General features: G+C 39.6%; 2 long non-coding RNA genes across 3 annotated transcripts in view; one reads left to right on the top strand and one right to left on the bottom strand.

The window, feature by feature from the left end:
* LOC127483582 (uncharacterized) overlaps positions 1–8965 on the bottom strand; it is a 34255-nt gene extending 25290 nt beyond the window's left edge. The window contains exons 1-2 of the long non-coding RNA XR_007910007.2: positions 8926–8965; positions 3600–3702 (exon numbers count right to left, since the gene is read on the bottom strand). This is a non-coding gene — a long non-coding RNA (uncharacterized lncRNA). The remainder of the gene's footprint in view (positions 1–3599; positions 3703–8925) is intronic.
* LOC127483581 (uncharacterized) overlaps positions 2799–24670 on the top strand; it is a 47292-nt gene continuing 25420 nt past the window's right edge. For both annotated transcript variants that reach the window (XR_007910006.1, XR_007910005.1), the window contains exon 1: positions 2799–2907. This is a non-coding gene — a long non-coding RNA (uncharacterized lncRNA). The remainder of the gene's footprint in view (positions 2908–24670) is intronic.

The raw sequence follows: 24670 nt of genomic DNA on the forward strand, positions 1-24670 counted from the left end.
CACCAGAGCACTTCTCCGTTCACCTTGGCTCCATTCCCACATTCTCTCTTCCTCACTCTTGCATGATGCAGACAAGTCTCCCTGAACGTGGAGTGAAGCAGATGGCAGTAGCGCATGCATCAGGTGGCATCTCCTCTTCCCAATGTGCCTCGTACACTTCCCACTAGATACAAAATAAAATGCTTTCTCTCCTAGTCCCAAGTTGTAGAGAAGAGAATTGTTTCATTGTGTTTTCATTGTCTCCTTGAACTAAATACAAGGGCAAAGAATCTACCTAAGACTCATGCCCTAGAAACCAACAACAAATATCTTCTCCCTTTTAATGGCATTTTTCATCCATTATGGCACTGGTATCAGAGGAAAATGAAAGACATAAATGAGAGTACAGGGTTTTACAGATATGAATTTGATTTTTTATTTAGCTTCCAGCAAGGCCTCTAGTAATTATCTGAGCCTCCATTTCCTCATTTTATTAAACAGGTGTAATAATAGCATCCCCATCCCCAATAATGTTCTTGTGATATATACATGTTATTTCTATATTATCTGCCATACACTTTGCTGATCCACAATGCATAACTGATTTTATTATGGCTATTCTGACCTTCAAGGATTTTTTTTTTTTTTTGACAGGCAGAGTGGACAGTGAGAGAGAGAGACAGAGAGAAAGGTCTTCCTTTGTCGTTGGTTCACCCTCCAATGGCCGCTGCGGCCGGCGCACCGTGCTGATCCGATGGCAGGAGCCAGGTACTTATCCTGGTCTCCCATGGGGTGCAGGGCCCAAGCACTTGGGCCATCCTCCACTGCACTCCCTGGCCACAGCAGAGAGCTGGACTGTAAGAGGGGCAACCGGGACAGAATCCGGTGCCCCGACCGGGACTAGAACCCGGTGTGCCGGCGCCACAAGGCGGAGGATTAGCCTAGTGAGCCGCGGCGCCAGCCAAGGATTTTTATACTGTGTTTTTTAAGCTTCACATTGGTGCTATATCCTAGGAATATACAGTTTGGAGGAAACAAATACCAAAGATGACTGTCTAGCACCTTTCTCTGAATCTGAAACAAGGAGCTCAACAGGTGTAAGCACTATTAGTATACATTCCACTTCTCTTATTGGAAAGACCCCATGATGAATTTGACCCTGAAATAAATGAATAGCACAAACTATGATGAGAAGTAAGGTCTGGGCATTCTGGGCTGGAAGGAAAGGTAAGGAAACATGTATATGACTGTCTTCATAGTCATGATTATGTCCATCTGTGTACAAGTGTGGGTAACAGGTAAAGGGGTGACAGGAATATTTTGTATTGAGTGTTTGTTTGAATGCCTAAGTTCCTATTCTTTGTTGTTTGAATGAACCCGTCACTACTATTCCTTATCTAATGAATCTTGATAAATGTATATATGTGTCAATAGAAATTTGTGCATATATTTACTTAGACTCCATACACTGAATCTGAACGTATAGGCAGAGACTCTAATTCCTTTAAGGTATGTTTCCCTTCATTGAGCAGAATTAGAACTATCTGCTTGATTACATAATACATTAGTAAGCATCAACGCCCAATGGCACTCCTGATCTCATGATGGCCGGCTACTGAACTTCTCTTTGTTGAAAATCCCGGGTATCAGAGGAAGGCTATTTTAGGAAGGATGCCTCCTTCATCAATAATTGCTAACAAGTTACTTTGAAGGCAGAAGGATAAGTCAATGTTCCTGGACATAAGATTACCCATCTTTTATGTAGCATCAAAATAATTTTATTCAATTCAACTCACTGATAAAAGAGTCGACTTCTTAAACTCAATGTTTAGACTCATATTGCCAAACTGAGTGAAATTAATATTTAAAGCCATGGTGTGTGGGTAAGTGTGTGTGTGTGTGTGTGTGTGTGTTCAAATGATAGTGGGTGGTTGGGGCAGAAATGTGGTAATAAGCAGTTAATGTCAATGGCTTGTGACATTAATGGTTTCAAGAATTGGACAAAGAGGAGAAACTTTTCTCAGTTATATCCTTTATTACCAATCCTTTGCAGAAGAGCTTAGATTTTCTTTATAAATTATGAGCCCTCTTTTATGCTTTTTCTCTTCCTTAACTGTAAGTCTTTGCAAAAATATCCGAGACCTTTCTCAAAATGTTTCCAGGATCTGATTTTGCCCTTATTGGTCTATTCCTTACAAACACAAAGCAGCTCCTTCTTTTATTGGTCATTTGTTTGGCTTTATTTCTTAGACCTCTTCAGCATATCTCTAACAAGGACAGAGTATTCCTAAAGACTTTTTTTTTTGGCCATGAAAAGAAAAGCTTTTCTACAGACCCAGTTCTGTGTACACTCACTAGTCCGATAATGGAATGTTAGCAATGTTGCCTGAAGCAACCCAATACATGCAACAATATGTGTATTCATTGGAACATTAAATACTGAAACAGTTCTAGAGCACAAACCTTATGATCTGCTGATCAGAAACCCTTAGAATTTAGCTTCATCCCTCTTCATTCATTACTCTCTATTCCCTAAAAATGCATTATTATTGCACTTTTATGGCAAAGTTTATGACAATTATCACCCAAATCCATAATTAGCAAGTGGTAACAGATAGGCAGATAGATCTACTTATGGCGACATCTCTGACAGATTGACATCCCTCCCCTACTTACCTTCAAAAATCCCTGCAAGGCTTCTCACTTTAAATGTGACCAAGCTCAAACATAATATTGGCAAGCCTAGTCTCGTGTTTGTGGAGGGGGAGGGGGGCTATAAAAGCAACATGTTCACACAAGCATGGCAGAGCCTATGCATAAACCATTTGGTTTTGCAATTAAAAACAGGTTTGGCTTCCTCTGCATCAGTAAGACAACGTCAACGCAACATTCATCCTGAAAATTTTCCCTTGTGAATTCAAATGAACTGTGAGTCTTGGGGTTCTCTTTGTTTTCCTGTGCATGCCTTGAGAGAGAATTTCTGGAAGGGTTCAATGTGTTTCTTCCTTTGGGTAGTGCAGCTGATGCATGTGTGGAATCATTGCTACCAGATCGGTCTCCGTTGCACTTTCCATTCCATGTTCCTTGGTTATGTGGTTAGAATTTTGGATTCGTCCTATCAGGTTTTTACTGCAGGTAAATTAACCCTCCAAACCTGAACATTTGCCCTAAGAAACAATCACTCATTCTAAAGATCTGCTTGCCATGAACTCCGTAGAGGGGACGTGAGCTTCAAAGATACTAAAAAGCAAACACTTTCACTACCAGAAAGTACAGCAAGCGTATATACAATGGTGGCTAATTATATCTTTTGCTGTTGTTGTTCTTGAATTGAACTATTAGATCCTAAGATATTGGGAGAAATCTCTACCTTAAAGCTAAAATGCTTGCCTTCATTGTACAAAGATAAACTCATAAGAACACTATAAAAGCCAATCCTAGATGCAGTGGATTCATTAATTTTCTACAAGATAGATTTTGTTTCCATTTTCTTTTCTTTCTTTCTTTCTCTGTTCAGTTGGATGGGAAAAATTTTATTTTCCTTTATTTAGGTGTTTACTATAAAAATATCAGTTCAAAAGCTTTACCACATAAAAAAATACAGAAGATGAGATTCTTACCCATGAGACTAAACAGTGAGAGCCCAGGTTACTCTATGCATGACGAGATAAATAAAACAGAGCACCAACACCCAAGGTTCTTCCATGGACGTAAAGAAAAGTTCTGTGAAAAAAGAAGTTTAGTAAGAATGTCAACTTTTTAATAATGATGATAATAAACATTAATTATAGAGGATAGTAGGCTAAAAATAATCTCAGTGTAGTATACATGATCTAAAAGTTATCATAGGATAACTTTGCATTCGTTTAATTTATAAATGTATCACCAAGTTTCACTTTAAAAGTTTTAGTTTACTTCTGTTTCTTTGGAATTATCTTATCTTATAACATAACCATGAAAACTTATCCAATACAATAATTATTAACATACACATCAACTTTTTATTGCATCATTCTGAAATCCGTAATTTAAGATAAATATAAAACATTTTATAATGAAATAAAATGTACTAACTGCACAAAATAAATAAAAACATACTAGGATATACGATAATATGTGTAACAGCATTAAAAATTCAAATATCCATTAATTTATTTTTTATATATTTCACCCTTGAGTGAGAGTGTAGATATAGTCATGTATTGCTAAATTTCTCAGAAATACATGTTTTGCTTGCTTTGGATCTGTGAACTTAGCAACTAAGAAAAGAGAAACTAAATTTTTCTAAATATGAATTGTTATTTTTGTTTTAAGGAAATCAATTTTCTCAATTAACAGGTTGTTAATTATAAACAAATATTTTCCATTGCCAGTTAAGTCCATGTATTAGAGTTTTTGCATCAACTACAACCTCCCATTTGCTGGACTAAATGTTTTCTAAACTTCCACATAAACAGCGACATACGAAGTATTTCACACTTGATCTTAGCCAAAAAGCCGAGAAGAAGTAGTATTTCAAACTTAAGCGAACTAAAGTAGTAATCAATTCAGCTTCTATCACAAAAGAACACATTTTTTGAAATTGTAAACATAAAATAAATGAGAGTATATATGATAATGAAAACAATTTAACAAATCACTATGTAATTTGAATCTCCCCTCCACTTATCAAAGCATCACTTATTGAAAATAATTTTCAATGTGCAAAGAATATTGTTGATTAATTTAAACAATGACATCTGTGCTTTTTATAAGCTTATAAATTTCACTAGGGAAGCTACTTTATAATGGAATATTCTTTATTAATTCAGTGTTAATAGCTCCATTTCCTAACTGTTATGGATCTGAAGTGTCATAAAAGAAAGGAAGGAATAGAGGGAGTTATTATGTCTTTAAATTTAAGTTTTCCAATGCCCAATAAGTGACATGATTAAGTGATTAAAGAAGGTTATTGACTTGGAGAGAGGTTAAATAATGATGCTTAGTTTTTGTGAAACCTCAAATAGGTCAAATGTAAAAAATTGCTTCTATGAGGAAGTTAAAGAATCAGTAAGTTATTAGTAAAAATTCTTAGATCTTAATCATCAGTTTATATTTCAGTAAATGAAGCACCTTCTGTGTAAAGAAAAGACAAGCTGGGTTATTATATCATTACACTAATTTCTCATAGGACTTAACTGAAAAATCTTACTGTGGAGTTTATTCCTAGCAACTAGAATTACATAGTCATTTTCAAAAGTGTTTGTTGTTGTTTAGTTTTGTCTTTAAGTAACACATGCACTCTTATAAGTTGGAGAATTTGCTTTCCCAAGTATTACCATAAATCACATTTCTGAACAGGCTTGCTTTATGGAAACAAAATGAAATTAGCACACCTGCATATTGGAACCACATCAGTTACCGTGTTTATGTAACACCAAACATGAAAAAGCAGGCAAGTCCTTTCTTTTGCTCCCTGTGGTTTACAGCGAGGAATCAAGTTTAAAAGTGAAATCGGTCTCTGTTCTTTGCATTTTTGCTCACACATAGCCCATAAAAACATGGCTGAAAGTATAGACCCACTCCATAAGTGTGTTGTAGAAGCCGCTAGTAAAAATGATTTTAAAATGTTTGGAAACTGCCAGGCTCTGAGAAAATGCTTATTAAAGGCTAATAAAATTGTGAAAATGGAGAAGAAAACATACAGTAAACTTTTCTGTGTGCCTTGAGAAAGTCGGTTTAATCTCTAGCCACGTGGGTTTGGCTGTGGTAAACTCATGCCAGACAAACAAGCTTGGCAATTATTTCACAATGGACTGGAAGGGAGAGTCAAAAACAGAAGTTCCATATTCACTACGTTGCTCAAGAAGACAGAGTCATTTTACCCCCCTTAGCCACTGTCTTACAGAATTCCACAAGTGGCTGAAAATTCTGCAACCCAGTCTAATCGCCCAGTGTCCACATTTTCAATATAAACCAAGAATGAGTTATGTTCAGATCACATCTAAAACAGTCATTGTATCTTTTTCTGCCAGATATCTGGAATAAGAGGCAAGTGAGAGAATCACAATAACAACTAGTCTTGGATGGTTTCACCAACAAGCGTTAGAAGAATCAAAGGCTTTAATGGTTCATGGTGCCGTAGATGGGTTTGCTTCTTAAAAGCTATGATTTTCAGTGATGGAAGTAAGAGAAGAGTTGTGCTTTTCAATTTTATGACATCTGTGTACAATGTTTAGTTTTTTGAGAAAAACTTATTTTACTCTATTTCAATTAGTTGGGTAATTCTGCATGATTGGCAAACTTCTGTTGATCTTTATTCATTAACACTTTTTTCCAATCTGCTTGATCTGAAGAACCTCCTGAATACTGCTCTAGACCTCAGAAGTCAAAAATCGCTAAAGGAGGGACAAATATTTGGTCTCACAATTAATTTTACCGATTAAGGCACCCACTTCCCATATCAGAGTCCTTGGGTTTGTCTCCTGGCACCAGATTCCAACTTCCTGCCAATGTGGATGTTGGGAGGCAAGGGAGATGGCTCAAGTTGTTGGATCCCTGTCATTCATAAGGGAGATCTGGATTGAATTTCTAGCTCCTGACTCTGGCCCAGGGACCTTCCAGCAGATGGAAGAGCTCTCTCTCTCTCTCTCTCACTCTCTCTCTCGTTCTCTCTCTCTCTCTCTCTTCCTCTCTAATAAATAAACATTTTAAAAGTCTCTAAAGGAGATCCTGAACATATGCATTTTAAAGCACTGTATTATTTCAGAAATAATACCACAGAAGATGCTTATGATTATGAGAATCTTGGAAATCCAACTTAGTTTGAGAATTCCAACTTAATTTGAACATATTCAATATTGAAAAAACAAAACTCCTAGGAACAGAGAGAGTAATCTATGTTATGGCCCCAAGAAGCCTGGTATTGGCTTTCCCCGGAGACTCTCTGAGATCCATTATATAGATTCTGACATAGCTCAATCACCAGTAGTTGTTGTCAAAATTGAACACACAGCCGCAGCTCACTAGGCTAATCCTCTGCCTGCGGCGCCAGCACCCCGGGTTCTAGTCCCGGTCAGGGCACCAGATTCTGTCCTGGTTGCTCCTCTTCCAGTCCAGCTCTCTACTGTGGCCCGGAAGGGCGGTGGAGGATGGCCCAAGTGCTTGGGCCCTGCACCTACATGGGAGACCAGGGGGTTGAAGTAACGGAAGGAAGACCTTTCTCTCTGTCTCTGTCTCTCACTGTCTAATTCTGCCTGTCAAAAAATAAAAAATAAATTAAAAAAAAATGAACACACACAAGTAGATGTACGCAAATATTTTTAAACACTGTCTCAAAAGCTTTAGAATTCAATGTACCTGTACATCGAGCTTAAGCAAAATGTGTATTCATGTAGAACAGCTTTCCAAGATTGCAACTTATAAAGGTAAAAGCTTGTAACATGTTAAGTTACTCTGAGTAAGATGGATTAGCACAGAGTCACAAAAGTATTGCGTTTTTATGGATTAATATTCCTGTACTGAAAATAACACACATTATAAAACCAGGAGATTCTGATTAATATAGCTATGAAAATTATTTTTCACTGTTAAAAAAAGATTTGCTTATTCAGTTAGTTGAAAGGCAGAGCAACAGAGAGAGAGGGATATACAGAGAGAGAGATCTTCCATCTTCTGGTTCACTCCCCAAATGACCACAAGAGTCAGAGCTGGGCCAGGCTGAAGCCACGAGCCAGGAATTCCATCCCGGTATCCCACATGGGTATAGCACGTGGGAGACATGGGCCCAGGCACTTGGGTCATCTTCTACTGTTTTCCTAAGTGCAGTAGAAGGAATCTGGATCAGAAGCAGAGTAGCCAGGACTGAAACAGACACTTGGATATGGGATTCCCATGTTGCAAGCAGCAGCTTAAACTGCTTATTTCACTTTTTGATTGAGAAAACTGTACCTAACTATATCACACACCACAATGATTAATAACTGACTTTTCTTTAAAAGAAACATATTTATGTAGGTTTCATCTGCACTACTACTTAATAAATAATTTTTATAAAAGAAAACATCAACAAAATGGATGCAACTGGAAACTATTAAGCTTAGTGAAATAAACCAGTCCCAAAAAAATAAATACCATGCATTTTCCTTGATCTATGGTAACTAATAGCATACCTAAAAAGTAATGTATTGGAGTGAAAGTGACATTTTGAGATTCAATGATTGTTTATAGTCCTTGTCTCGACTATTAAAGAACATTGCTTTCTGCTTCATATTATTTGTTGAACTCTTTACTTGGTGTAGGGTTAATCTTATGAGATTAAAGTAAACAAAATAGATCTTATAAAAATTAAGTGGGGGAGTGTGACCAGGAGGGAGGGTAGGGTGGGAAGTATCACTGTGTTTCTGACTCTATATATAGGAAATACATGCAATTTGTATATCTTAAATAATTTTTTAAAAAGTAAATAAAAAAACAGTTCAAGTAGGTTCGTTCACACAAACTGCTATTTAAGTTCCTCTAACCTAATGCCTCAAACGTCACTCCCCATTCCCCATCCCCACCAAAGATACAATAAATTGAAATAGTGAGGTGTAGATAAGTATATTTTCATCTTAACATGGAATTATTGTTCTAAATCTTTTGCTTAGAGAACAATTCTGGGTAAATTATTCATCATAGAAATGCTTTATGTGAAAAAGATAGTAATATTACATAAATTGACAGCTTCCTATCTCCTTACTATAAACAAAGCAACCAAGGCTCAGGAAGCTGTGAGGAATTTTCAAATAAGTGAGGCTAGTCAATATCCCAGAAAGACCCAGTAGCAATTAGGAAGAGAGCAGTAATTATTGTAATTATTAGTTTTATCTGTATACCCAATTAAATAGTTGTCATTTCCATAAAACTTCACAAGGGAAAAACTATTATGGATAATTTAAAGCAAAAGAAACAAAATGAAATTTTCACCTCCAGATACGTTGGTATCTTTGACTGCAGTGGCAATCTGTGCAAGAGATCCTTGCTTGCCCTTTTACTTAGCTTAAATGCCCCCAAGGGTATCCTAATAGCTATATGATATGTTTGCTTTGGAATCAGATACCTAGAACTGTTAGCAGTTGACCTAAAAACTCAGTGATAAATTCAACCTTGCCTGTTTGCTCTTTTGTAACCTGGATGTTATAATTGAACATTCCCATTCAAAGGTTGTCTTTAAAGTTAAAAGCAAGAGTCTAGAAAACTGTTCAAATAATATTCACAGGTTGAAGTCAAGGGTAATATCCTAACTTTCCAAATGAAAGGAGAAGTGGCTGTCTCTCCTTTTTTTTTTTTTTAACTTTTTCTATTTTTTTTTTTATTTTCCCCTCTGACGTTACAAACACAAAGTTTCACCTCCAAGCTATGTCAGCTTATTTCTTGTTTCCCTGGGTTTGGTGGCAAAAGAGTGGGAAACAAGACCAGCCAACAATCCTGGGAGATTTTCTTCATCTACTTTTATCTTCCTATCTTCACCAATACCATGCCCAAGTGTGCATAAGGCACTGTTGTGCATGAAATGAGAATTTACAGATGAGAGCATACTTTCTCCCAGACTCACAAATAAAACAATTGTGAAATTGCATCAATCGGTTCTGTTTGTGGCCCATCACATCCCTAGCTCAAGGAGAAGCTTAAATTAAAAAGAGACCCTAGCATCTCTTCCCCCTTTTATTTGCAAAAGAAATATCCAGTCACTAGCAACCATATAGCTCCTCCAGAAGAGGAATCCAAACTCAGGTGAGTTTGACCTGAGATAGAGGGTCAACACGGACCATCAAAAGGCAACAAGTACCTGTTGCAAACCTCTATTGTAGGTATGAGACTGCCACAGGGATATAGATCAGCATAAGATACAATCTAGCTTCCAAGGAATTTATTATCTTCATGAGTAAATGAGATTTAAACATGAGAAACAACCTTTGCCAAAAGGAAAAAAGAATGACACAAAAGAAGTATACAACTTAAGCAACAACTTAGCAATAGATACATCTTAACAGGATTTCTGAGAAAACGGTCCCAGACACTTTGAGATGACTCGTATGGAAGTAAGTCATGGATTTCGAGCAGTTCAAGATCTCAGGGTATTTGTAGGTGGAACAATGATTATTTCTGATGTAGGAATGTGCCCTAGCATCTCATTACTTCTGACTCCCCTTAACTGATTTAAAATATTCTGTGGCCGGCCGGCGCCGTGGCTCAATAGGCTAATCCTCCGCCTGCGGCGCTGGCACCCCAGGTTCTAGTCCTGGTCTGGGCGCAGGATTCTGTCCCGGTTGCTCCTCTTCCAGGCCAGCTCTCTGCTGTGGCCTGGGAGTGCAGTGGAGGATGGCCCAAGTCCTTGGGCCCTGCACCCACATGGGAGACCAGAAGCACTTGGCTCCGAGCTTCGGATCAGCAAGGTGCACCGGCCGCAGCGCGCTGGCTTCAGTGGCCATTGTGGGGTGAACCAACGGAAAAGGAAGACCTTTCTCTCTGTCTCTCTCTGTCTCTCTCTCTCACTGTCCACTCTGCCTGTCAAAAAAAAATTCTGTGGCCAAAGAAAAGCTGAGAGGTGAGATCCTCATCATAGAAGAAGAGCAATAGGACAAACATTGAAAAGTGTTTTCACTTTGTTAGGCTTTTTATTTTGTTTGGTTTCCCTGTAAGAATGTTTGGTGTTGGATTTGCTGACTTCTGTGGGAAGAATGAGGCAGGATCTTTCAGAAATCTCTGAACATGCTGAATAATTATGCTCTGTTTTTCTTTATAGACCATTCCAATATTACAGTAATGGTAGTTCCAACAAGTCAGTACAGATTTATAAAAACAAAGTTAATGAAGAAGTGAAGACTGCATTCAACTTGTCATTCTAAGTTTCTTTGTTATGTGTCGTCATTTTAGTCCAAAGTTTCTTTATAATTCTATATGTATTACTTGCATTGGCAATGTGTCCTGACAATGCATCCGCCATATATTTCTCACAATCCAGCACTGATAAGAATGTCTTTAAACCTTAGGGCAGAAGGAAAACTACAATTTTTGTAGCTGCCTGCAATGAGTGGGTCACCAAGGTCCTTGTCAGGGCTGTCACAGAAATAGAGCTGACTTCCCACAATGACCAAAGAGGGACGGGGTGGAGGGGATGCAAAGAAGGAGGGAAGAAGAAAAGGGGAAAAGAGATGGGAAAGAGAAGGAAGGAAAGGAGGGAGTGAGGATGGGAGAGAGGAGGTAAAAAGAAAGAAGAAACAAAAAAGAGCAGTGAGCCTGTATTGTTTCAGAGCTCTGTCTTGGCTTGTCACAGAGATATTTCACTTGACTGAAATAATAGTGCAATAAAGTCATAACATCAGTTACCTCAACAACAAGCCTGCCACCCACACAACCCTGCCATTCAAATATCTTGCTTGTTGTTCTCCTTACCTTATTATGATCAGCCTCTTAGTCAAGTCTCAGTTTGACTAACCTATTGCCATAGGCTACTGGTTGGTCAACTTTCATCCTATTTTACAAAGGTAATGAAATGGACCTGGACACTCCTGTTGACTCCACTGCTGTCACAGGTTCAACCAGATCATCGAGCTAAGCAGCTATGTCGGAGATTGAGGGGCTTTTAAGGACTAATAGCTCCTTCTCTATAGTCCATTCTCTTATAAAGAGATGCGTTCTCAATAGGAGCTCAGCTTGCATTCCAATAAGACATGTATGAAAGCGTGTGTTTTTTCCTTCTTCTCATTTACATTTGGATGAGGGACATTCCAGTTGCTTATGAGGAAATGAAGAACCAAAACTGTGAACAAAGATCAAAAATTACAGCAACTGATCTAGTATGTTGCTTACCATGTGCCAAGCAATGTTCTGAAAACATTCCCCATGCTGACTCATTTAATCATCATTACAGTTCCATGAGGGGGATGCTATAATTATCCTATTTTATAGACTAGAACATTAAGGCACAGAAAAGTTAATTGATTTGCCCAAGGTCACAGAGCTGAAAAGCAGCACAGTCAGAATTGATATCCAGGCAGTTTGTTTAACCCCTACACATCACTGAAAACATAAAAGAGCACACCTTAATGATGTTCTGTTACCATCAGCACATTTGCAAAAACTGATCATGTAAAAAGCATTAAATACACAAGAGCCAGGGTTATGGGGAAGAGGTGGGGAGTGGAGTTGAGGAACAAGTTCCCAAAATCCACATTAAATTTTGAGAATCTGAATCCATGTGTCAAATTTTCCATGTCTGAAGCATCTTTTGAAAAACAATGTTTCATATCTAAGAAGGATTGAGTCTCAGTTTCCTCACTCATATATAAACCTTTACTTTACAGAGTTATTGAGAGGATTAAGATGATGAACGCAAAGCTCATGGCATAGAGTTTAATGTATAGGAAATGATCAATGAATGTTAGCTCCTATTTATAATCATTATTGGATTTTCTCCATGTTCCTCACTATCTGATTTATCTTGTATTTATGTGTTTCCTCTCACTTCACGAAGTAAATAAATGTTTCCATTCACCCACCAAAACAAACCACAGTGCTATGCAATGACACCTTGAACCAAACTAATTGGGAGATAGCAAATACATAAGCTAGTACTCCCTAGACTTAATAATCAGGTTTCAAAGGATGCACTTCACATATGATGGTGAAAGTTATTTTAGAAAGATCTGTTAGAGCAGATATACAGATGGAAACTTGGATAGATACACTGGCTGAAAGAAGAATGATACAGCCAGGTAGTTGTAATTAGATAAGGTGCATCCAAATACATTTATGAGTCAGTAATTGAACTCCACGCTAGGGGAATCAGCAGAGCAAATTTCCACAGGGTTTTTTCCCTGTAGCCTGGTTTTCTTCCCATCCTCTCTCCTACCTTCAGAAAAGAATAGCAGATAATCAAAACATGTAAGGTACATGGTTCCCAGATTTGCAAAGAAAGAGGCCAGGACTGAGACAACCGCTCATGTGTGCAGGTGTTTGTCCCATTGTTCTGACCAGAACATCCCCACTCTGCCTGTGAAATGAAGTTGGAGTTCCACTGTCAGTGGTCGCAGACCAGAGGCCTTAAGTTTCAGAGACAATCAGAGAAGGTGATTCACAGACTATGATGTATGAAAAATCAGAGCAATTACAATGCAAAACACAAATGAGTACACATAGTTTAATTCATACTTCTGAATTTGCCACTAAAATCTCCCACAGCTGAGATGGAGAACACGTCTGTTTAATAGTCCATGACCAACAAAGGTATAAATAGTACAGTGGACATACGCATGTCTGTGATTGTCTTTATATATATATTGTGTGTGTGTCCATCTACATGTGTCTGTGGGTCTGTCTGTATGTTTGTCATTTTGTGAGTTGTTTCCATGTATATTTATGTGTGTGCTATACTACATGGATCTCTATGTATTTGTCTATATTTGTATGCTGGTGCATATTTTTGTGTGTGATCATATATCTATGCATGTCGCTGTGGGCCTGTGAAGAGTTATGCAGAAATAAATGCAAATGCATTCCAGAGCACAGTGTTTCTGTTTAAGTTGCCAGCCCCCAAAACACATTTGAACACATGAATCCTGTGTACATCCTAAACTTGAAAAATAAATGTTTTACAATATCTACAAACTTTTAACACCAGTAAAGGAATTGTAAAAAAAAAAATGCCTGAGACTGATATCAGATATTCATTTGACAAAATATAAACATGCAGAGTTCCAAACTTAAATATAACTTTATCAAAAGCAGCAATGATCCTGTGCAGTAAAATTTCTGATCTATTTTTTTAGAGACAGAAAGATAGAAATGGATCTTCCATCCACTGGTTCACTCCCCAGATGGCCACAACAGCCAGGGCTGAGCCAAGCTGATGCCAGGAGTCAGGGGCTTCCTCTGGGTCTCCCACATGGGTGACAGGGGCCCAAACATTCAGGCAATCCTCCACCACTTTCCCAGGCCATCAGCAGGGAGCTGGATCAGAAGTAGAGCAGCTAGGATGTGAACCTATGCTCATATGAGATGCTGACATCACAGGCAGCTGCTTTTCCCATTACACGGCAACAGTTGCTGATCTATTAATGAAAGCTGCTAAAAATATTTGAACAATGATTCACTGCTGCCGATTTTTAAAAAAAATAGTCGTTATTTTTCATGGCACTTTCAGGTTCACAGCAAAATAGAGTAGAAGGTAGAGAGATTCCTCACATACGGTTTTCCCCACAGATGCACAGCATTCCCCATTAATATCCCCAACCAGAGTGGTTCATGTGTTATAATTAATGAACATCCATGAAGACATCTTCTCCCGGAGTCCACAGTTGACAGTAAGTTGACTCTATAGATGTAGACAAATGTAATGACATGAATCCACAATTATAGTATCACACAGGGTACATTCAGTGCCTAAAGTCTTCTGAGCTCTGTTTATTCATTCCTCTCTCTCCTCTAACTCCTGGCAACCATCTATTTTTTTTTACTGTCCCCATAGTTTTGCCTTTTCCAGAATGTCATATAATTGGAATCTGTATGTGGCTTTTTCAGACTTTTTTTTCACTGTTTAAAGTGAAGTAAGTTTCTTCTTGTCTTTTCATGACTTGATATCTTATTTCCTTTTAGCACCCAGTAATATTCTATTATCTATATGTACCACAGTTTGTCAGTTCTATGACATCTTGGTTTAGTAGTTATGAAAGAAAGAATTCCTGTGAACATCCACTTGTAAGTTTTTCTGTAGACATGTTTTCTTTTTAATTTATTTGACAAGTAGAGCTATAGACAGTGAGAGAGAAAGACAGAGAGAAAGGCCTTCCTTCTGTTGATTCACTCCCTAAATGGCCACTACAGCCGGCGCTGTGCTGATCCGAAGCCAGGAGCCAGGTGCTTCCTCCTGGTCTCCCATGCGGGTGCAGGGGCCCAAGCACTTGGGCCATCTTCCACTGCCCTCCCAGGCCACAGCAGAGAGTTGGACTGGAAGAGGAGCAACTGGGACTAGAACCTGGTGCCCGTATTGGATGCCGGCACCGCAGGTGGAGGACTAACCAAGTGAGCCATGGTGCTGGCCCCTTGTTTTCAATTCATTTAGTGAATACCAAGGCTTGAGGTTGCTGGATTATATGATAAGAGTATATTTAGTAAGAAGTTTCTAACTGTCTTCCAAAGTGGTCATACCAGTTCCCACTCCCAAAAGCAACGAATGAAAGTATTGTCTACATCCTCACTAGCATTTGAGATTGTACCATTTTGGATTTGACCATTCTAATAGGTATATAGTGGTTCCTCACTGTTGTCTTAATTTTTTGATTTTTTTTTTTTGAAGGACAGAGAGAAGGAAAAATAGGGAGAGAGCTCCCACCTGACTGATTGTTCATTCACCAAAGGCCTGCAATGTCTTGGACTGGGATAGGCATGAAACCAGGAGGCAAGAACTCAATGCAGGTTTGCCACAGAAGTGATAGGAACCCAGTTACTCGAGCATTGACACTGCCTCCTGGGGTGTACATTAACAGGAAGCTAGAATCAGCAGCTGGAGATGGGTGTTGAACCTAGTTACACGGAAGGGGGGCAGGACTGTCTTAAATGCTGGGCTAAATGCATACCCCTCATGATAGCTCTCATTGCATTTCCTTAATAATGTAGGATGTGAACGGTTTTCTCATATGTTTATTTTCCCCCTGTATGTCTGCTTTGGTAATATGTATATTCAGGCCTTTAGCCCATGCCATTTACTTTTACAAGAAACATTTTTTAGAAATTTATTTATTTATTGAAAAGTCAGATAACAGAAAGGAAGAGAGACAGGAGAGAGGGATCTTCTATCTGCTGGTTCACCCACAAGGTGGCCACAGTGGCCAGGGCTAAGCCAGACCACGTGAATCCAGGAGCTTCATCCAGGTCTCTTACATGGGAGGCAGGGGCCCAAACACTTGGATCATCTTGTGCTGCTTGTCCCAGGCTATTTGCTGGGGGCTGGATCAGAAACAGAGCATCTGGGATAGGAACCAGCACCCATATGGGATGCTAGTGTCTCAGGCAGCAGCTTTACCTGCTACACGACAACAGCATCCCCAGAAAAACATTTGTTTGACACAGAAAGTCTGTGGCTAATGAGGACAACTCCTGTAGACAGCTTCATAGTTGGGAAACACCCTGATACAAATGCTACGTTTACTTATTGGAATTTGGTATAAGTAAGGTGAGCGAATTCTAATCACAAAGCATTGAAAAGAATGGAATGTCTTAATTGGCTGATGATAAACTTCTGACCAGGCATATCCTCTTTAAAATATTTGAACTGGGGCCAGTGCTGTGGCTCAGCGAGTTAAACCGCTGTCTGCAGCGCTGGCATCCCATAAGGGAGCTCGTCTTGACTGCCCCACTTCCCAGCCAGCTCTCCCCATTGTGGCCATTTGGGGAATGAGCCAGCAGATGGAAGATATCTCTCTCTCCTCCACCCTCCCCCACCTCTCCCTCTCACTGTGTAACACTGGCTTTCAAAAAAATATAAACAAAGCTTTAAAAATAAATAAAAATTAAAATATTTGTAGTTAATAGCTTGCTTAAAACTTTTGCACACCAGTTTTTGTCTCTTACTGTGAAACTGATAGGAAGGTTTCTCCATTTATTTTTCTTCTAAAATCTTTGCCAATCATTAAATTCAGGATAGTTCTGCAAAAGAACAGAATATTAAACACCCCATATCTCTCTCTTAGGCCTACACCACTAGTATTAAAAACTGTTATAGGAGTGGCACTGTGGCACAGTGAGTTAAGTCTCCACCTGCAGCACCCGTATCCCATGTGGGCGCCGGTTCTAGTCCCGGCTGCTCTAGTCCAATCCAGCTCTCTCCTGTGGCCTGGGAAAGCAGTACAAGATGGCCCAGGCACTTGGGCCCCTGTACCCACATGGGAAACCCAGAAGAAGCTCCTGGCTCCTGGCTTTGGATAGGTACAGCTCCAGCCATTGCAGCCATTTGGAGAGTGAACCATCAGATGAAAGGCCTTTCTCACTGTCTCTCCCTCTCACTGTCTATAACTCTACCTCTAAAATAAATAAATAAATAAATAAATAAATAAATAAATAAATAAATTGTTACAAGGTGGTGTAAAGAGAATGAGAGAAAAAGAGGTGATTTGAAAAACAACTTTAGGGGCCGGTGCTGTGGCTCACTTGGCTAATCCTCCGCCTGTGGTGCCGACACCCCAGGTTCTAGTCCTAATTGGGGTGCTGGATTCTGTCTCAGTTGCTCCTCTTCCAATCCAGCTCTCTGCTGTGGCCCAGGAGGGCAGTGGAGGATGGCCCAGGTCCTTGGGCCCTGCACCCACATGGGAGACCAGGAGGAAGCACCTGGCTCCTGGCTTCGGATCTGCGCGGCATGCCAGCCGTAGCGGCCATTTTGGGGGAGAACCAATGGAAAAGGAAGACCTTTCTCTCTGTCTCTCTGTCTTTCTCTCTGTCTAACTCTGCCTGTCAAAAAAAAAAGAAAGAAAAACAGCTTTAAGAAAAGTTTATAAGGCAGCCTGACTCTGGTGTGTGTGTGTGTGTGTGTGTGTGTGTGTGTGTATGTTATCACGGTAGATTTAGACATCAGGACACAGTCTACAATTCTTGGGCTAATATTCAGATGGCCTGAACCCTCATCTTCACCCTTCACTGATTCTCTGGTTGGCTAACCACAGGGTTGCCAGGGTCCAATTTGGCCAAGTGGTGTTGATCTGAATCCTCTCTCAACCACTTTAAGAGCTGTGTAACTTGCACAAGTTACTTAACCTTCTTGTACCTCGGTTTTCTCATCTGTAAAACAAGGATGATAATGGTCTTTAGTTCACACAGCTGTGGTAGGGGCAAATGAGATGATGTATACAAAGTATTATTCCAATCATCATAAGTACTCAGTAAATATTAGCCTTTGTTATTAGGTCTGAGTCACAGTTTGCTCAGGTACAACACAAGGTGGTCAGACCAGATGATGTAATGAAGTCTTTCAGTCAACCTCCTAGAAAACTACAGTATGGAGTGAAGCTACAAAGCCAACTTCCAAAAATCTCTGTGGCTACAAAGAGCCCTCATCTGATTTTGCTTACCAAAGCTCACCCATCACAGTGTCAGTCTTATGGATTCCTTTTACATGCAATTCTAACAACTGAGTTTATCTGATTTCTCACAATACAGCAAACTAGATGTCCAAGTTAGGAAAAACAAAGAATGCTGGGAGAAAACCACCTGTGAGAAAGATTGCAAACGGGATGACATTAGCAAAAGGGACAGTAAACAACGGCTCTTATGGAATAAAGTACACATGCACAACCATGACTCCAACTCATTAAAAACTGTTGAGTTACATTTAATAAATTGCTCAAGGCTATGACCAATTTTAGAACTATTGCTTTCAAAAAAACCTTAGCATTTTATAGGCTTAGAGATGATCAGTTTTCTGATCTTTTTCCTTATGGACAAAATAGCACTGGCTATTGTTTAAGCCTCTCCCCAGATGTACTGGCCCTCCTTATCTCTCCTGTCTGGGCCTCTCTTGCACCATGCTCACCATGTGCAGAATAATTTTTGTTTTCAAAAGGGAAGTCACTATAGGGCTAGAGAATAACAAGTCATGTAGCCAACATGGTGGCAAAGCTTTCCTGTTCAAATATAAGATTGACTCCAAAATTCTGACATACTCACTTTTAAACCCAATAATTCTGATCACTTTCCTCCAGGCTCCCATCACCCGGCTCCTTTTCCATTCAAGAAGGAAACAGATTCCAGAATTAGGACTCAAAGAGACCTAGAATAAGGCATGAATCCTGCCTCAGCCACTTACAAGTTGTGCACCTTTGAGCAAGACATTGTAACTTCTTTATACATCACCTTGCCATCTTTAACATGTGAATGACAATGTTTCATTTTTCAGGGCTGTTGAAGACAGAAAATGGGATCATGGGAATAGAACAGGGCAGCACAGAGAAAGTGATCGTGATGTCCCATTAGCAATTCCTGCTGCCTATTTTAATTGTATCTAGGGCTTTGGTAGGTCTTCCCAACCACAGCTCATCATATCACATAGGATTTGCGATAGATGAAATATAGCTTTTGCAACAGACAGACCCAGACTGACAGTCTCTTTCCATCATTTACTCAGACGCATGATTTTGGCTGCCAGGACTCAGCTTCTGCCTTTGTATGTGTTAGGAACACTACCACTTCCTGCAAGAGCTGCAGGAGGATCTAGACAGAAGCATATTTAAAGAGTCTTTCTCATAAGAGTAGACATTTACCACTGAGAACGGCTTTTATTGAGTCTGTAGTCTTCATAACAGTCTTACATACATTTTCCTATTTTATTCTTAGAGGACCACTCACTGTAAGGTAGGTAGGGAAGGCATTGTTATGCCTCTTTGAAAAGAAGAGGGGCCGGTGCTGTGACACAGTGGGTTAACGCCCTGGCCTGAAGCACCAGCATCCCATATGGGCGCCCAGTTCGAGACCCAGCTGCTCCACTTCCAATCCAGCTCTCTGTTATGGCCTGAGAAAGCAGTAGAAGATGGCTCAAGTCCTTGGGCTCCTGCACCCACATGGGAAACCCGGAAGACGCTCCTGGCTCCTGGCTTTGGATCTGCGCAGCTCCAGCCGTTGTGGCCATCTGGGGAGTGAACCAGCGGATGGAAGACCTCTCTCTCTCTCTCTCTCTCTCTGGTTCGCTCTCTCTCTCTCTCTCTCTCTGCCTCTGCCTCTCCTCTCTCTGTGTAACTCTTACTTTCAAACAAATAAATAAATCATAAAAAAAAAGAAGAAAGCAAGTGATAGCAAGTGGAGAGCAAAATAAGCAACCACTCCTTTCTTCATACTCTCCCAGCACTATTAGAATACTTAAAATACAGCCGGTAATAGGAAACCCCATCACAAACTGACTTCAATCACAAGCAAATCTATCCTGGTTCACATAACTGCACACCCACTATGTGGAAGCACAGCTCCAGGCTCAGGGTGATCAGCACAATAATTGCCAACAAAGACTTTTCTTTCTATCCCTTCTCCTACAAGCATCATTTTTTAAAAAGTTATCTATTATTTGAAAGGCAAAGTGACAGAGAGGGAAAGATCTTGCATCTGCTGGTTCACTCCCCAAATGACCACAGCAGCTGAGCAGGGATAGGCTGAAGCCAGGATCCAGGAACTCCATTTGGGTCTCCCATTTTCATCTTAATGTCATTTGCTTTCGTGGTTATCAGTGGCAGGAGATCTACAAATTCTCTTGTGAGTATCCAACAGGACAAAGAGAGAATGCTGTACCACACCCATTGAGTGGAAGTCCCCCCCACCACTTTGTTCTCTTGGGTGTTCTTGTGTCATAAACTATCACTGGCCCAATCATAGGAAACAAAGACAAGTCTACTTTTATTGCCTATGAGTAAGCATGATCTGCCCTTGCAGTAGGGAATAGTGCTCCTTAATCATCTGGGGAAGGGTGGAGAGGGCATAACCAATTAGGTTATTTATGAAGGAGCCCAGGGGAATAGGTGTCGGGTGGGGAACCAACAGTGTCCACTGTGTGGAGCAATAGTAAAATGCACTACTTAATTACTAAAATACCATTTCCATTTTTAATTTACTTGCATTCTCCTTTCACATGATCATTGAAATAAAAATTATGACTACAGTAAGCAAAGATTCCTGTAGGTTATCTTTTTCTTCATAGTTCCATTATCTTTAAACCAAGCATCAACATCCTTCACATTTTTGCATGAAATATGACCAAAGTGATGGGCATTCATATAAAGCCAAGTTTTACTTTGAGAAATCAATTTGGAATATGGGCAGGTTTGATTTTACTAAAAAGAAGAAAGAATTTAAAGTGAAATAAACAGCGATAGAAAAAAATATACATGGGGGCCACAATATGCAGCAGAGGATGGACCCCTACTACGACCCCTACTATGAGAGAGTTCCAGGTTCCCGCCTTCAGTCTGGCCCAGCCCCAGCCACCAAAGCTATTTGGGGAGTGAACCAGCAGAATTAAGATCTTTTTCTCCCTCTCTGTTACAATGCCTTTTAAATAAATGAGATAATTTTTTGAATTAAAAGAAAAAGAAAATGTGTAAAATAAAATTAAGAGCATGAATCATGGGGGTGGGGTGGAAAGTAAAGCTAGAAAGTGGGAGAAGTGCTGGTTTTGACCTACCTCTGCCATTGTATGTGTCATGGCTAACTCATTTCAAAATTGAACTGAGGCTGCAGACTAGCATGAGATATGATTTGCTTTGTCTTGTTTTATTAGCACCTAGGGTCTTGTTGTGTCTGAAATAACTACAGCTGGAAGCATAGTAACAGTGCTTACACACCAACCACCAGATTCAAGTATACCCAGTGGTGTATGGCAAAAATATGTTTAGAAGTTATCTCAAACTAATAAGCATCCATCATATTTCCAGGTATCAGGAAATGAATGTCTTCATCAGAATTACTGTTTGCCATCTACAAATGAAAAGTTGTGCAATTCAAGTCCACATATTTTTATTACCTTGATAGGAGAAGAAAATAGATGGTAAAAAGAAGAAAACTATAGGGACAATCCCCCAAATTTGCTACTCTGCAGAATTTAATTTCATTTCATGTTGGAAGAGAATGAAATCCATCCTTCTGAAGAGTCCACATATAGGCCAGCGCCATGGCTCACTTGGTTAATCCTCTGCCTATGGTGCTGGCATCCCATATGGGCGCCGGGTTCTAGTCCCAGTTGCTCCTCTTCCTGTCCAGCTCTCTGCTATGGCCCGGGAGGGCAGTGGGGGATGGCCCAAGTGCTTGGGCCCCTGCACCCGCTTGGGAGACCAGGAGGAGGCACCTGGCTCCTGGCTTCGGATCGGTGCAGCGCCGGCCTTGGCGGCCATTTCGGGAGTGAACCAATGGAAGGAAGACCTTTCTCTCTGTCTCTCTCTCACTGTCTATAATTCTACCTGAAAAAACACAAAAGAGTCCACATATGTTCCAGAACTGGAAATTACTTTCCTGGAATCAGAAGGTTTAGCCTTTTGTATTTAAGGATGCCTCTTGAACTCTGCTTACTCACAACATTATAGCTGATCAATTTCACCAAGTGATAGTGAAACCATTGATTCCTTGAGACACACAGAGCTCCTATGAGCCAGTGAAATGCGCTTACTGTTGCATGTCTCAGAGTCTATGCTGGTACAGATACTATATTTTCCTTTCCACTGCTCAGAACTCTTTCATCCTGATTAGAAGTTTTTGGCACACTTTGAACATTACATAATCATATGTAAGTACAGAAGCTTTTAGCTTCTTGTCACTGTTCATACTAAGCCATCTCCTATGTTGTAATATCAATGATATCTCCAAGAGATTATCCGAAGTTGTCTACTGGCTATATAATTTGTCTGACATTAATAGAGACTGAAGCTATCAGTAAACATACAGTATTTTTGTCATCTTCTCATGATAGTGGTTTTGATAAGATTTAAAGTAGCCTAGCTTAGCTTCCTTAAGTACTCAAATGTGTGTATGTGTGTTTTAAATAAGTGACTGTAGATGCCAGGTATGATCATCTTCTGTGACTAAATGCCAAAAAATTTCTACACTCTCTGACTTTGTCAGCTTTTGACATTTGCTTTTCCTTGTTGGAAAAAGTTGCCTTTTTCAACGTGTTAGTCCTCGATCCTGTGGGTGTAACGAAAGCTAACCTCAAGGAAATTCTCAGGAAAGCCCCAAAATGAGTATGAAAGGTATGTCTTCACTCTCAGATAAGATACTTCTCAGAGTGCCTCAGCAAATTGCTTTTTGAAAACCTTAGTGATTGAATAGAAACTTACAATTGTTTAAAATTTTAATACTTAAAAGTAGTTAACCTCTGATAGAGCCAAAAAGTTTTGCCAAACTGATTAGGAACCTGAAGAAAAAGATATCAAGATTTAATAAATTCATCAGTGCCCTGAAATTTCAGACATCTTCCACTAAACTACCCATCTCATTTGTTAAATGATCCTTATAAAATAATTTAAGTTAAAAAACACAGTGACCTTCTTAGGGTTGATATTTCAAAGCCCTACAATATCATGTCACTTTAGAGAATTTTCAACATGGCATCATTATATAAATAATCTATTTCATCCAAGTTAGTCTACTCACTGCCAAGCATGTTTTGACCTTTCCTTTTTAAAAAAAAGATAATTATTATTTTAAAACCTTTTTTTTTTAATTTTTTTTTATTTTTTTTTTTATTTTTGACAGGCAGAGTGGACAGTGAGAGAGAGAGACAGAGAGAAAGGTCTTCCTTTGCCGTTGGTTCACCCTCCAATGGCCGCCACTGCAGCCGGCGCACCACGCTGATCCGATGGCAGGAGCCAGGATCCAGGTGCTTTTCCTGGTCTCCCATGGGGTGCAGGGCCCAAGCACCTGGGCCATCCTCCACTGCACTCCCTGGCCATAGCAGAGAGCTGGCCTGGAAGAGGGGCAACCGGGACAGAATCCGGCGCCCCGACCAGGACTAGAACCCGGTGTGCCGGCGCCGCAAGGTGGAGGATTAGCCTATTGAGCCACAGCGCCGGCCCGATAATTATTATTTTAAAAAGATATAATTATTTTTCATTTTCTTGGAAAGGCTGAATGAGAGAGAGAGAAATAGAGATCTTCCACCCATTGGCTAACTTCTCAAATGCCCTGCAACTCAACCCAGGTCTCCCATGATGGTAGTGGGAAAACAACTGGTTGAGTTGTCACCTGCTGCGTCCCAAGGTGTACGTCATCAGGAAACTGCTTTCTGAAGCAGAGCAGAGACTCTAATTTAAGCATGCTAATATGAGATGAGAGTTCTGAGTGACATCTTAACCACTTTACTTAAGATTTTCCCTTATCTTTGCCTTTTTCACCTCTGTGACCTGGCTTTAAGTGATTTTGTTTCTCTCTGTTCATCTTGTATGCTGAGGTCAAGCCATGCTTTCTCCTTGGAGTTTTTGCAGATGGCTTCCTCTCTGAATCCCAAGAGTATGGGTGTCCACTCCAATGTTATAAATCTCTTGGATTATTGTTACCACTTTGTATCTCTGTTCAATTTTTAATTGGCTATACCTTTATATTTTATATGCCTCAAGGAGTTTTTCAGTTCCCAAAGATATTATATATTTGTCTTTATCTCCCTCCAATGTCTTGCACAATGCCTTGCACATGATCGATATCTAATAATTTCTCTAACCTGAATAGTTAAGGTGACATCTACTTAAATCATTTAATCTGAATTCAAAGATAAAGTGTTAGACTGCTATGGACTAGCTGTAAAAATTCTCATCAGGTCTGCGGCCAGATGCCGCAAGTAGGTTTCCAAATCCTCAACTTACTAGATAGTGACATATCTTGAACAAGTCATTTCACCTACTTTAGCTTCTGTTTTCTCAACTGTAAAATTGAAATCATAATAATGACTCTTATCTACTTCACTAGATTACGGTGAGAGTCAAATGATGTAATGTCTTTGAAAGTGTTTGTACAAAGTTAAGTACCTTCCAAGTATAAATGATCATAGTCTGCAAAAGAAAACACTACTTGTCGAAACCCCATGTAAAATGTAGCAAAGAACTCCTACAATTATCAACACTGGTTGTAGTTTTAAAGTATGTTACAATCAGTTTTAAATAGTGATATGAATCATATTGCTCACCCTACCTAACAGATGAAATTTTAAAGTTACCTA

Source organism: Oryctolagus cuniculus, chromosome 13, assembly GCF_964237555.1.
Source record: "Oryctolagus cuniculus chromosome 13, mOryCun1.1, whole genome shotgun sequence".
Lineage (NCBI taxonomy): Eukaryota > Metazoa > Chordata > Mammalia > Lagomorpha > Leporidae > Oryctolagus > Oryctolagus cuniculus.